This window comes from Phyllobates terribilis, unplaced genomic scaffold (genome assembly GCF_046119375.1).
Source record: "Phyllobates terribilis strain yellow unplaced genomic scaffold, ASM4611937v1 Scaffold_1__5_contigs__length_1240528914, whole genome shotgun sequence".
Taxonomy (NCBI): Eukaryota; Metazoa; Chordata; class Amphibia; order Anura; family Dendrobatidae; genus Phyllobates; species Phyllobates terribilis.
Window position 1 is genome coordinate 234064421 of NW_027362761.1, and position 13552 is coordinate 234077972.

General features: G+C 45.6%; 1 protein-coding gene across 1 annotated transcript in view; it reads left to right on the forward strand.

Annotated features, from left to right (window-relative positions):
• RNF212B (ring finger protein 212B) overlaps window positions 1–13552 on the forward strand; it is a 190031-nt gene that overhangs the window by 102304 nt on the left and 74175 nt on the right. The gene's annotated exons all lie outside the window — the stretch shown is intronic.

Consider the following 13552-nt stretch of genomic DNA (forward strand, 5'->3'; position numbering starts at 1 on the left):
GAGCTGCTGTTAACCTGCGATTTCAGATGCTGCTGACTCAGATAAACTTATCCTCAGAAGCAGAGATGACTCTTGGTCTTCCTTTCCTGGGGCGGTCCTCATGTGAGCCAGTTTCTTTGTAGCGCTTGATGGTTTTTGCAACTGCACTTGGGGACACTTTCAAAGTTTGCCCAATTTTTCAGACTGACTGACCTTCATTTCTTAAAGTAATGATGGCCACTCGTTTTTCTTTACTTAGCTGCTTTTTTCTTGCCATAATACAAATTCTAACAATCTATTCAGCAGGACTATTAGCTGTGTATCCATCAGACTTCTGCACAACACAACTGATGGTCCCAACCCCATTTATAACTCAAGAAATCCCACTTATTAAACCTGACAGGGCACACCTGTGAAGTGAAAACCATTTCCGGTGACTACCTCTTGAAGCTCATCAAGAGAATGCCAGGAGTGTGCAAAGCAGTCATCAAAGCAAAAGGTGGCTACTTTGAAGAAGCTAGAACATAAGACATATTTTCAGTTGTTTCATACTTTTTGTTAATTATATAATTCCACATGTGTTAATTCATAGTTTTGATGCCTTCAGTGTGAATGTACAATTTTCATAGTCATAAAACTACAGAAAAATCTTTAAATGAGAAGGTGTGTCCAAACTTTTGGTCTGTACTGTATATGTGTATATATGTATGTACAGTACAGACCAAAAGTTTGGACACACCTTCTCATTTAAAGATTTTTCTGTATTTTCATGACTATGAAAATTGTACATTCACTCTGAAGGCATCAAAACTATGAATTAACACATGTGGAATTATATACTTAACAAAAAAGTGTGAAAGAACTGAAAATATGTCTTATATTCTAGGTTCTTCAAAGTAGCCACCTTTTGCTTTGATGACTGCTTTGCACACTCTTGGCATTCTCTTGATGAGCTTCAAGAGATAGTCACCGGAAATGGTTTTCACTTCACAGGTGTGCCCTATCAGGTTTAATAAGTGGGATTTTTTGCCTTATAAAATGGGGTTGGGACCATCAGTTGTGTTGTGCAGAAGTCTGGTGCATACACAGCTGATAGTCCTACTGAATAGACTGTTAGAATTAGTGTTGAGCCACCCCCGTAGTGTTCGAGTTCGGTTCGGTTCGCCGAACTGTTCGTCGAACACCTTCGAACACCGTTAAAACCAATGGCAGGCAAACAAAAACACATAGAAACACATAGAAAACACCTTCAAAGGTGTCCAAAAGCTGACAAACTGCTCAGAAGACATAACTAACACATGGAAAAGTGACAAGTACATATAGTCATGCGAAAAGAAAAGAGGTGGAGGAGTAAAAGGAGGGGGAGACACAGATATAGGCATGTCATGCCCTTCTAAAATCCAAAAAGTGAGAAGCCGACACGTTCAGTCCGCTCCTGCCCGTGCCACCTCCGCGTCGCCGGGTTTGTGCCAGAGCCGCGGTGAACCCTGACGGCCAGCCCCCCTCTCCCAATACTGGTGCCTGTCCGCTGGTGGGTCGAGCGAGCCCCCCTGTGCTGGAGGCAGCTCTAAGCTTTTTAATTTAAATTGTCTCTCTAATTTGAATGAATTCACTTTAAATCCATTTACAAGGATCTATTGGAGGGCAAGTCTCATGCCAGCAGCCGCGTAATTCCAGCTCCAGTAGCGTCCACTAAAGCTGCTGCAGTTAAAAAGCTTTTATAAGGATCGAGCTCGGCTGTCCACCGCAAGGCATCCTACTGCCAGTCCCAGCCCCTATGCCTTGGGGTGCCTCCTGATGCTCTTCACTGAGTATCCCGTGGTCCCGAAGCATTTCCTTTGAAAAAATTAAGTGTCCAAACTACAGGTGGTGTAGCTTGCTTAACAGCCGGGATAATCCGCTGACTAGCAGACACTGCTACTAGGCACAAAGTATTTCCTGGGCTAGATGCAGTTAAAAATTTGTAATTAGATACTCTCGTTGGATGCTGAGAAAGCATTCCATAGAGTCTCCTGGCACGCCATATATGATTCTCTTAAAAAGCTTGGGGTAGGGGTCTAGGGGACCCTTTTATAGCCAAAATCACGGCCCTGTATCGCAATACGTCACCTAGGCTGAAGATAAATGGAACTGTAGCACCCTGAGGGCTCGGTTGCTACAGAGGTATTGCACCTCACCCAGAGGTGTGATATCTCACTCTCCGGTAAGGATGTAGTGTGGATCAGGACCCGACACCTGCATGCATTACACCACATTGCCGTGGGGCAGGGCGACCAATATGCCCCTGAGATGGGCACGACAGTCCCTGTCCCTGGCTGGAGTGGGGGGAGGGAACACTGAGGAAGGGGAACCCTGTAGTGCAGGAGCAGGGAGGAAGCAGTTCCTGGGTGCATTGAGAAGGGAGTATAAAAGGTGGGCACCATCTTAGTTCAGTGCAGAGAAGTCTGAGCAGAAGTGGCAGGGAGCAGGGGCTCTGCATGAGCTCTGCTCCGGAGGCGGGCCTAGTAACAGAGGCCCAGGCCTGGAAGAGGGAGAAGGAAGGAAGAGGAGCGGAGAAGGCTCGAGGAACGAAGGGATCCCAGGGGTGCGGACGGGCGAGTCGCCACCGCACGCCCGAATCCACCTGCGTGGAGGGGTCAGGCGAAAGGGGGAGACCGGTCCCCGAAACTAGTGGAGGCAGGAAACGACCCTCAGCTAGAAACAGGAGGCTGTGACATTTTATGTGGCGCAGCCCCTCGCTACACCCGCTAGGAAGGCACCACATAGGGTCAGGGAAACTGGAGCCAAGTTTACCAAGAGGAGGCCCGAGGCAGCCGGACAGAAGGGTTGGTAAGAAAGGCCAGACAAAGGACACACAAAGGGGGTCCTGTGAAGCGCTCCAAAGTTATCTGGGAGTTGTCTGAGCCCCTCACCTGGTGAGCACAGTACGACGTGGGCAGCCGTTACCTGCAGACGTGGTCTGGATAATAAGAACTGTGAGTAAAGGCCCTGGACTGCATCACTGACTCCGTGTCGTTACTGCTGCTGCCCTGCACCATCACCCCCATCCTCCGCATACACTGCCCTGAGGCTATACTCCTCCCGTGGGGAGTTATGCTACGCTCTGCTGCACCCACAACACCAGCCTCAGCGGTCTGCCCTGGAGCGGCGGTTCACTCTGACCGCAATCCACGGGTGGCGTAGTCGGACATTTAAACATCAAAACCACATAAATAGTTCCGCCACTGGTTTGACCGCCCTGAGCCACGGAACCGGGTCGCCGCCACGGAGACTACAACCACCAGCATCCACCAAAAAGGGTCCGGCTCCGGGTGTCCCAAGGCCCAGGGGGCGCGTCAGAACATTTTCATCACCTTTCACAATCACCAATGGGACAAGGCAGGGATGTTCTCTGTCCCCTCTCTTATACATCCTAGTGACGGAGCACCTGCTCTCATCAATTCGCCATAACCCCAATATTAGGTGGATTGAGGTGGGAGGCACCGAGTACAAGTGCTCTCTATTTGCTGATGATGTCCTAGTATATATCACTCAATCACATATATCCATCCATGCTGTTATGGCTGAAATAGATCACTTTGTTACATGGTCAAATTTTAAAATCAATGCAGCGAAGTCTGAGGCCCTCGATGTCTCCCTCCCCAAATCCATATAGGATTCCATCCAGTCCAACTTTCCCTTTGCCTGGCCCTCACAGGGTATCAAATACTTAGGAATTCCTATTCATAGAGACCTCTCCCATCTATGTTATCTTAATTTTGGGCCCTTTATTGAACAACTCCATACAGACCACGGTTGGCAAGTTAGAACTGTAAGATTCACTACGTGAACCACTGGTGTTTTGTGGAAAAGCACATGTACACTGTGTTCCAAATTATTATGCAAAAAGTGTTTAGGAGTGATAAGGGAAGAATTTGTTTGTTTGTCAGTTAAACTCATTGATGGTGATGTGTGTCAGGGCTCTTTATATCACTGTAAGCAATTGCAGACACCTGTGCTAATTAGTTTGGCAGGTGTGTCCAATGAAAGGCAAGACTACTTAAGAAGGCTGTCTCACATTATTAAGCAGCCTACATTTTCTGCCAAAATGGGAAAGAAAAAGGATGTGTCGGCTGCTGAGAAGCAACAAATTGTGGAGTGTTTAGGTCAAGGCATGACTACAATCAACATTGTGCGATGATCAGGATGAAGTGTCTTGGCAATCAAGAAGTATGTAGCTGATTCACAGTACACACGTGTGCGTGCTGATAAGGGCAAATTGAAGACTCTTTCCTACAGGCAATTACGTCAGGTTGAAAGAGCAGCGGCAAAAAAGCCTTGTCATAGCAGCAGACACGTTTTTGAAGCTGCTGGTGCCTCCAGCGTCCCCCGAACAACAAGATGCAGGGTCCTTCAGAGGTTTGCAGCTGTGCATACGCCATCCTGTCGACCTCCTCTATCCACTTCACACAAGCAGAAACGGCTCCAGTGGGCCAAACATTACATGAAGACTGATTTCAAAACTGTTTTGTTCACGGATGAGTGCCGTGCAGCGCTCGATGGTCCAGATGGATGGAGTGGAGGATGGCTGGTTGATGGACACCCCACGCAAACACGGCTACAGCGCCAACAAGGAGGAGGTGGAGTAATGTTTTGGGCTGGAATCATGGGGAGAGAGATTGTCGGCCCCTTTAGGATCCCTGAAGGCGCTAAAGATGAACTCCATAATGTATGTGGATTTTCTCAAACAGCACTTCCTGCCATGGTTCAAGAAGAAGAACCGTGTATTTCACAGCAAGATCATTTTTTTGCATGATAATGCACCATCTCATGCTGCACATAAAACATCTGCATCTCTGGCTGATATGGGCATAAAAGGGGACAAACTTATGGTGTGACCCCCATGCTCCCCTGACCTCTACCCCATTCAGAACCTTTGGAGCATCATTAAAAGGAGTGTCTATGATGGCGGGAGGCAGTTCACATCTAAGCAACAGCTCTGGGAGGGTATTCTGTCCTCATGCAAAACAATTGAAGCAGAAACCATCCAAAACCTGACAAATTCAATGGACGAGAGAGTTCAGAAGCTCCTTTCGAACAAGGGGTCCTATGTGAAAATGTAACATCACCTAGAATAAAGTTTTGAGTTGAAAACTGTTTGATTTCAGTTTCTAACAACCTGCTAATGCTTATAATTTCAAAAATGACCATTTTTTTGGTCTTTATTAAAATGAAAAGGTTGATCGAAAAGTTTGGGGGATCTAAGAGTGTGGCAACCCAGTAGTCATGATTACTTCGAATTCTGACAATATGAGGGTCATGCTGCAGGTAGTGCAGCAAGAAGGCACTTATGTGTCTTGCGCATCTCGGAGCCCCAAAATTATTTTCCAGGCTAGATGCAGCTAAAAATTATTATTAATTTTAAATCTGGTGAAGCTTTAGTATAGATGGCCTAATAGGATCAGTGCTGCACACTGCTACAAAGCCCAAATTATTTTCCAGTCAAGATACAGAAAAACATGATTAGTAATTTTAAATCTGGTGGAGCTTATTATAGATGGCCTAATAGAATCAGTGCTGCACACTGCTACAAAGCCCAAATTATTTTCCAGCCAAGATACAGATAAACATGATTAGTAATTTGAAAGCTTAAAACGGTTGGTAGGGTGATTTTAACCAATCATCAAGCTTTTACTCTCCCCAGGATGACACAGGGGTAGAAAAGTCGTTTCGGATCCATGATTTGTTCATCTTTATGAACGTGAGTCTGTCTACATTATCAGTGGAGAGCCGCGTGCGCTTATCTGTCAGCACACCACCAGCAGCGCTGAACACACGTTCAGACAGAACGCTGGCTGCGGGGCATGACAAGATCTCCAAGGCGTAAGTGGCTAGCTCCGGCCATTTATCCAGATTGGAAGCCCAAAAAGAGCAAGGGTCCAGTGACACAGTCATGGCTTCAATGTTTACTTGGAGATACTCCTGTACCATCGTCTCTAGGCGTTGACTATGTGTCAGACTTCTTGTCTCCTGTGGCCTTGCAAAGGATGGGCTAAAAAAGTGGTGAAATGATTCCGCAAAATTGATGTTACCAGCAGACACTGTGGTTCTGTTACGGTTTGAGTGCTGAACACTTGACGGTCCCACGGTTGGCAAGTTGGAACTGTGAGATTCACTACGTGCACCACTGGTATTTTGTGGAAAAGCACATGTAAGATTCTGCAACAGTCTCTGCTGATACTCCTGCATGCGTGCATCCCTTTCTATGGCAGGAATAATTTCTGCAAATTTACTTTTGTACCGGGGATCTAACAGTGTGGCAACCCAGTAGTCAGGATTATTTCTAATTCTCACAATTCGAGGGTCATGTTGCAGGTAGTGCAGCAAGAAGGCACTCATGTGTGTTGCGCATCCAGGAGCACCAAGTCCCTGTTGTGTTGGTGGCGAGGTAACAATCATGCTTCCTTCCTCTGTCCTCTCCCCCCAACCTCGCACAACAGAAATGTGATCAAGGTCTCCCTCATCTGATGAGTCTTCCATCAGTTCGTCCTCCACTTCTTCCTGGGCTCCTGCACCTTCCTCACTAGTTTGGCTGCTACCATGCGCCCTGGTAAAACCATCTCCCCCACCCTCACATGCCTTCCGCCTTGGTGCTGCCGACCGTCTGGACCTTGCAGATGTTAGCCCTTCCGCATACAACTCCTCCTCCTCTACTTCCTCCACCTCCTCTTGTGCCACCACCTGACTCCGAATTCTGTTTAACATGTGCTCCAGCATGTAAATCACCGGAATAGTCATGCTGATAATGGCATCGTCAGCACTAAACATCTTCGTCGCCATTTCAAAACTGTGCAGAAGGGTGCATAGGTCCCTGATCTGAGACCACTCCTCCAGCGTGATTTGCCCCACCTCTGGATCTCGTTGGCCCAGGCTATACGTCAGAACGTATTGCACCAGGGCTTGTCGGTGCTGCCACAGTCGCTGCAACATGTGCAGAGTTGAATTCCACCGGGTAGGCACATCGCATTTTAGCCGGTGAAGTGGCAGGCCCAACGACTTCTGTAGAGATGTAAGTCGCTGAGCTGCGGGATGCGAACGGCGGAAGTGAGCACACAGCGACCGTGCCCTCTGCAGAAGGCCATCTAGTCTGGGATAGTGGGCTAAAAATTGCTGGAGCCATACAAGGCACGTGTGTGACATTGCCCCGGCGAAGGGCCGCACCCAGGTTTGCAGCATTGTCGCACACGGCCTTCCCTGGTTTCAGGTCCAGTGGAGACAACCATTCATGAAATTGGTTCTCCAGAGCTGACCACAACTCCTCAGCTGTGTGACTCACATTTCCCAGACATTTCAATGTAAAAACCGCCTGATGACGTTGAGCCCTACTGCCAGCATAGTAAGTAGGTGTGCAGGATCCCTTCTGCGCAGTTAGAAAGCTTGTGGCATGACCAGACAGGCTTTGGGTGCAGGTGGAAGACCGAGAGGAGGTTGAGGCAGAAGCAGTGGAGGAACTTTGACATAAAGAGGATTGACGCACAACTCGTGGGGACGGCAAGACTTTGACAGCAGCCCCTTGTCCTGCTGTCACCATAGTTACCCAGTGCCCAGTCAGCGACATGTAACGCCCCTGTCCATGCCTACTCATCCAAGTGTCTGTGGTGAAATGCACCCTGTCACACACAGAGTTTCTCAAAGAAGCGGTGATGTTGTGTGCGACATGCTGGTGGAGCGCAGGCACACCTTTCTTTGAGAAGTAGTGCCGACTGGGCATCTGGTACTGGGGCACTGCGACGGACATAAGGTCTCGAAAATCCTCTGTGTTCACCAGGCGGAAAGGCAGCATTTCTGTAGCCAAGAGCTTGCAGATGGTGAAATTCAACCTCTTAGCTTTCTCATGGCTAGGAGGAAATGGTCTTTTACTTGTCCACATCTGAGGGACCGAGGGCTGGCTATTGTGCTTAGACGGGGTTGATAAGGGTGTCCCCGGCAAACTGCCGGTCTGTGAGGAAGATGCAGGCGGACATGTTAGGTTGCCTTGATCCAAAGGTGGTGCTATCGATGTTGGACAGCGCTCAACACCAGCTGGTGTTACCACCTCCAAAGAAAATGATGACCTGCCAATCACGCTGGCTGTTGCGGGTAAAGAGGTGGCAGGTCTGCGCCCCAAAACAGGTGTGACTGCTGTCCCCCCAGTCACAGAGGATGAAGAGGCCGCGGATGCACAAGATATGGCAGACGGTGGTTGGCCCGGCCGGCTAGGCCGCATTGTAGCACACTGAGCTTCCCACTGCAACTTATGCTTCATGTCCATGTGCCGGTTCATGCATGAAGTACTCAAACTATGTATTTTTTGGCCTCTACTTAGCTTTTGCTGACAAATGTTACAGATAACACGAGTTGGGTCATCTTTATCGATCTGAAAAAATGCCCAGGCTATGCAAGGCTTAGCACCCATGCGACCTGAAGAGCCACCACGACTTGTGGTGAGAGGCAGAGTTGTGTTTGAGGATGCAGTTGTTGACGTGCTTCCAGTACTACGTCTCTGTCCAGGAAGGCGAAACCTGACCTCGTCGTCACTAGCATCTTCCTCCACCTCCTCTGCTGACCTCATCTCTTGGCTGACTGTGGGTTGACAGTAAGTGGGATCTCCAACCTCATCATCATCACCCTGTGCGTTATCACACCCGTCGTCCTCAGAGCCAACCTGTTCCTGCCCTGACAAAAAACTAAAGTTGTCGCTCCAATCAGGTATTTGAGTCTTATCATCGTCTTCCTCATTGTCTCCACCAACAGGAGTTACAGTTTGGGAATGAGGGTCTACATTATGGTCAGAACCTTCTGCGTCTGGTCCTGGATCCGACTCATAAAGATTCTGGGCATCAGTGCAGATCATTTCCTCGTCTGGATTCACAGAAGCGCTGGAGTCGACCTCTGATTGCCAGGCTATAGTATGAGTAAACAGCTCTGCAGACTCAACCATCTGTTCTACCTCATACTCAGACGGGCAGCTGGAGATTTGGGAGCTGTGAGGAAGCAAGTGCGATTGGGGTGACACCTTTGAGGACTGGAGTATTTGTGATGTTGAAGTTGATGTGGAGGAGAGCCCACTTAAAGGAGCACTTGATATCCGTTGAAGCACCTGCTGTTTTTGTGCCTCATCTGGAATTTGTAGCGATTGGCGTGGCCGTAAGAAAGGGATCTTATCACATTGTCCGCTAAAAGAAGTAGACATTTTAGTTTGGCTGGAAGATGGTCTTTCTTCTGCAGATGTTACTGTTGCTTTAACACCTACCCCACGGACACAACCTTTTTTCCCCTTCCCAACACGCCTATTCCCCTTTCCACCAGCAGCAGGCCTTTTTCCACTCATTTTGGTGGTTAACTAATTCACAACTCTGGAGTTGTTTGCACAAAAAAACAATGGATGGGAACCGAGCAGAGCTGAGTGGCCAAACTGTGGTATTAGGCCAAAACTATTGGCTGGGTTAGATGCAGAAAAAAATTATATTCAATTTGCAACCTGATGGAGGTCAGTATAGATGGACTAATAGAACAAGTCCCACACACAGCTAGAAGCCCAAATATTTTTTCAGAGGTAGATGCAGAAAAAATTTTTATTCAGTTTGCAACCTGATGGAGGTCTGTATAGATGGATTAATAGAACAAGTCCCACACACAGCTACAAGCCCAATATTTTTTCAGAGGTAGATGCAGAAAAAAAATATATTCAGTTTGCAACCTGATGGAGGTCAGTATAGATGGACTAATAGAGAAAGTCCCACACACTGCTAGAAGGCCAAATATTTTTTCAGAGCTAGATGCAGACAAAAAATTATTTTGAATTTGCAACCTGATGGAGGTCAGTATAGGTGGACTAATAGAACAAGTCCCACACACTGCTAGAAGGCCAAATATTTTTTCAGAGCTAGATGCAGAAAAAAATTATATTCAGTTTGCAACCTGATGGAGGTCTGTATAGATGGATTAATAGAACAAGTCCCACACACAGCCCAAATATTTTTTCAGAGGTAGATGCAGATAAAAATTATTTTTAATTTGCAACCTGATGGAGGTCAGTATAGATGGACTAATAGAGAAAGTCCCACACACTGCTAGAAGGCCAAATATTTTTTCAGAGCTAGATGCAGATAAAAATTATTTTTAATTTGGAACCTGATGGAGGTCAGTATAGATGGACTAATAGAGAAAGTCCCACACACTGCTAGAAGGCCAAATATTTTTTCAGAGCTAGATGCAGATAAAAATTATATTCAATTTGCAACCTGATGGAGATCAGTATAGATGGACTAATAGAACAAGTCCCACACACAGCTAGAAGCCCAAATATTTTTTCAGAGGTACTGTAGATGCAGATAAAAAATATTTTTAATTTGCAACCTGATGGAGGTCAGTATAGATGGACTAATACAACAAGTCCCACACACAGCTAGAAGCCCAATATTTTTTCAGAGGTAGATGCAGAAAAAAATATATTCAGTTTGCAACCTGATGGAGGTCAGTATAGATGGAGTAATAGAACAAGTCCCACACACAGCTAGAAGCCCAAATATTTTTTCAGAGGTAGATGCAGATAAAAATTATTTTTAATTTGCAACCTGATGGAGGTCAGTATAGATGGACTAATAGAGAAAGTCCCACACACTGCTAGAAGGCCAAATATTTTTTCAGAGCTAGATGCAGATAAAAATTATATTCAATTTGCAACCTGATGGAGGTCAGTATAGATGGACTAATAGAACAAGTCCCACACACAGCTAGAAGCCCAAATATTTTTTCAGAGGTACTGTAGATGCAGATAAAAATTATTTTTAATTTGCAACCTGATGGAGGTCTGTATAGATGGATTAATAGAACAAGTCCCACACACAGCTAGTAGCCCAATATTTTTTCAGAGCTAGATGCAGAAAAAAATATATTCAGTTTGCAACCTGATGTAGGTCAGTATAGATGGACTAATACAACAAGTCCCACACACAGCTAGCAGCCCAATATTTTTTCAGAGGTAGATGCAGAAAAAAATATATTCAGTTTGAAACCTGATGGAGGTCTGTATAGATGGATTAATAGAACAAGTCCCACACACAGCTAGAAGCCCAATATTTTTTCAGAGGTAGATGCAGAAAAAAATATATTCAGTTTGCAACCTGATGGAGGTCAGTATAGATGGACTAATACAACAAGTCCCACACACAGCTAGAAGCCCAATATTTTTTCAGAGCTAGATGCAGAAAAAAATTATATTCAATTTGCAACCTGATGGAGGTCAGTATAGATGGACTAATAGAATGATGCTATGCCCAAAAGATTTTACTTCACTAGGTGCAGTAAAAAAATTGGTATTCTATACACAGGTGGTATATCTTGCAACACAGATAGGCTACTCCACTGACTAACTCACTCTGCAATAGGCCAAAAAGGATTAGCTTTGCTAGATTCAGCCAAATGCTGTGAAAAAAACTTGCACAGCACTGGCACAGACCTGCCTGGCAAAAACTGATAGGAACTGATGTAACCTAGTCCTGAAAAGGACTCCAATTACAATTAGTCTTTACTCCCACAATCTATCTATTTAAGAGCACAGACCTGCCTGATAAAAGTCGTATGAAATGCTGTAACCTAGTCCTTAAAAGGACTGCAATCACAACTATTCCCTACTCCCAAGCTATCTGTAGATTTGTGCGAAAATTGGCTTGAAATTAACAAGGTATAGCGCACACAGCAACAGCGGTGCCGTCTAACACGCAGCTGCAGCAGTGAGAAAATGGTGGCGACGGGGAAAATGGCTTGGTCTTATAGGGCAAGGACATGTGACATACACTGCCAATGACACATGCCCTTGCTTGTGTGAAAAAAAGCACTTCGCTCCGTGTGTGCGCTGCTGATAGGCTGACAGATTGCACCTCCCCACTGTAAATGCGGGAAAGAGAAAAAAAAATGGAGATCTTCATTGTTCCTGCAGAGATCCATCCCCTGCCCCTCCCCCCACCCCGCTGTACACTCAAACTGCGTATTAACATTAATTTTCATCATTACTGAGAAAAAATCGAACAGCCGAATTTTTCTCAAATTGTTCGTGTTCGCCGAACGGCTCGAACACCGCCCAAAACAGCTCGAATTTGAGATTAGCGAACAGTTCGAGTAGAACAACGCTCATCTCTAGTTAGAATTTGTATTATGGCAAGAAAAAAGCAGCTAAGTAAAGAAAAACGAGTGGCCATCATTACTTTAAGAAATGATGGTCAGTCAGTGTGAAAAATTGGGAAAACTTTGAAAGTGTCCCCAAGTGCAGTTGCAAAAACCATCATGCGCTACAAAGAAACTGGCTCACATGAGGACCGCCCCAGGAAAGGAAGACCAAGAGTCACCTCTGCTTCTGAGGATAAGTTTATCCGAGTCACCAGCCTCAGAAATCGCAGGTTAACAGCAGCTCAGATTAGAGACCAGGTCAATGGCGCACAGAGTTCTAGCAGCAGACACATCTCTACAACAACTGTTAAGAGGAGACTTTGTGCAGCAGGCCTTCATGGTAAAATAGCTGCTAGGAACCCACTGCTAAGGACAGGCAACAAGCAGAAGAGACTTGTTTGGGCTAAAGAACACAAGGAATGGACATTAGACCAGTGGAAATCTGTGCTTTGGTTTGATGAGTCCAAATTTGAGATCTTTGGTTCCAACCACCGTGTCTTTGTGCGACGCAGAAAAGGTGAACGGATGGACTCTACATGCCTGGTTCCCACCGTGAAGCATGGAAGAGGAGGTGTGATGGTGTGGGGGTGCTTTTCTGGTGACTCTGATGGGGATTTATTCAAAATTGAAGGCATACTGAACCAGCATGGCTACCACAGCATCTTGCAGCGGCATGCTATTCCATCCGGTTTGCGTTCAGTTGGACCATCATTTATTTTTCAACAGGACAATGACCCCAAACACACCTCCAGGCTGTGTAAGGGCTATTTGACCAAGAAGGAGAGTGATGGGGTGCTACGCCAGATTACCTGGCCTCCACAGTCACCAGACCTGAACCCAATCGAGATGGTTTGGGGTGAGGTGGACCGCAGAGTGAAGGCAAAAGGCCCAACAAGTGCTAAGCATCTCTGGGAACTCCTTCAAGATTGTTGGAAGACCATTTCCGGTGACTACCTCTTGAAGCTCATCAAGAGAATGCCAAGAGTGTGCAAAGCAGTCATCAAAGCAAAAGGTGGCTACTTTGAAGAACCTAGAATATAAGACATATGTTCAGTTGTTTCACACTTTTTTGTTAAGTATATAATTCCACATGTGTTAATTCATAGTTTTGATGCCTTCAGTGTGAATGTACAATTTTCATAGTCATAAAAATAGAGAAAAATCTTTAAATGAGAAGGTGTGTCCAAACTATTGGTCTGTACTGTATATATGTATACATGTATATGTATATATATGTGTATATGTATATATATATGTATATAAATGTATATGTATATATATATATGTATATATATATGTGTATGTGTGTGTGTGTGTATATATATATATATATATATATATATATATATATATATATATATATATATATATATGCATGTGTATACAT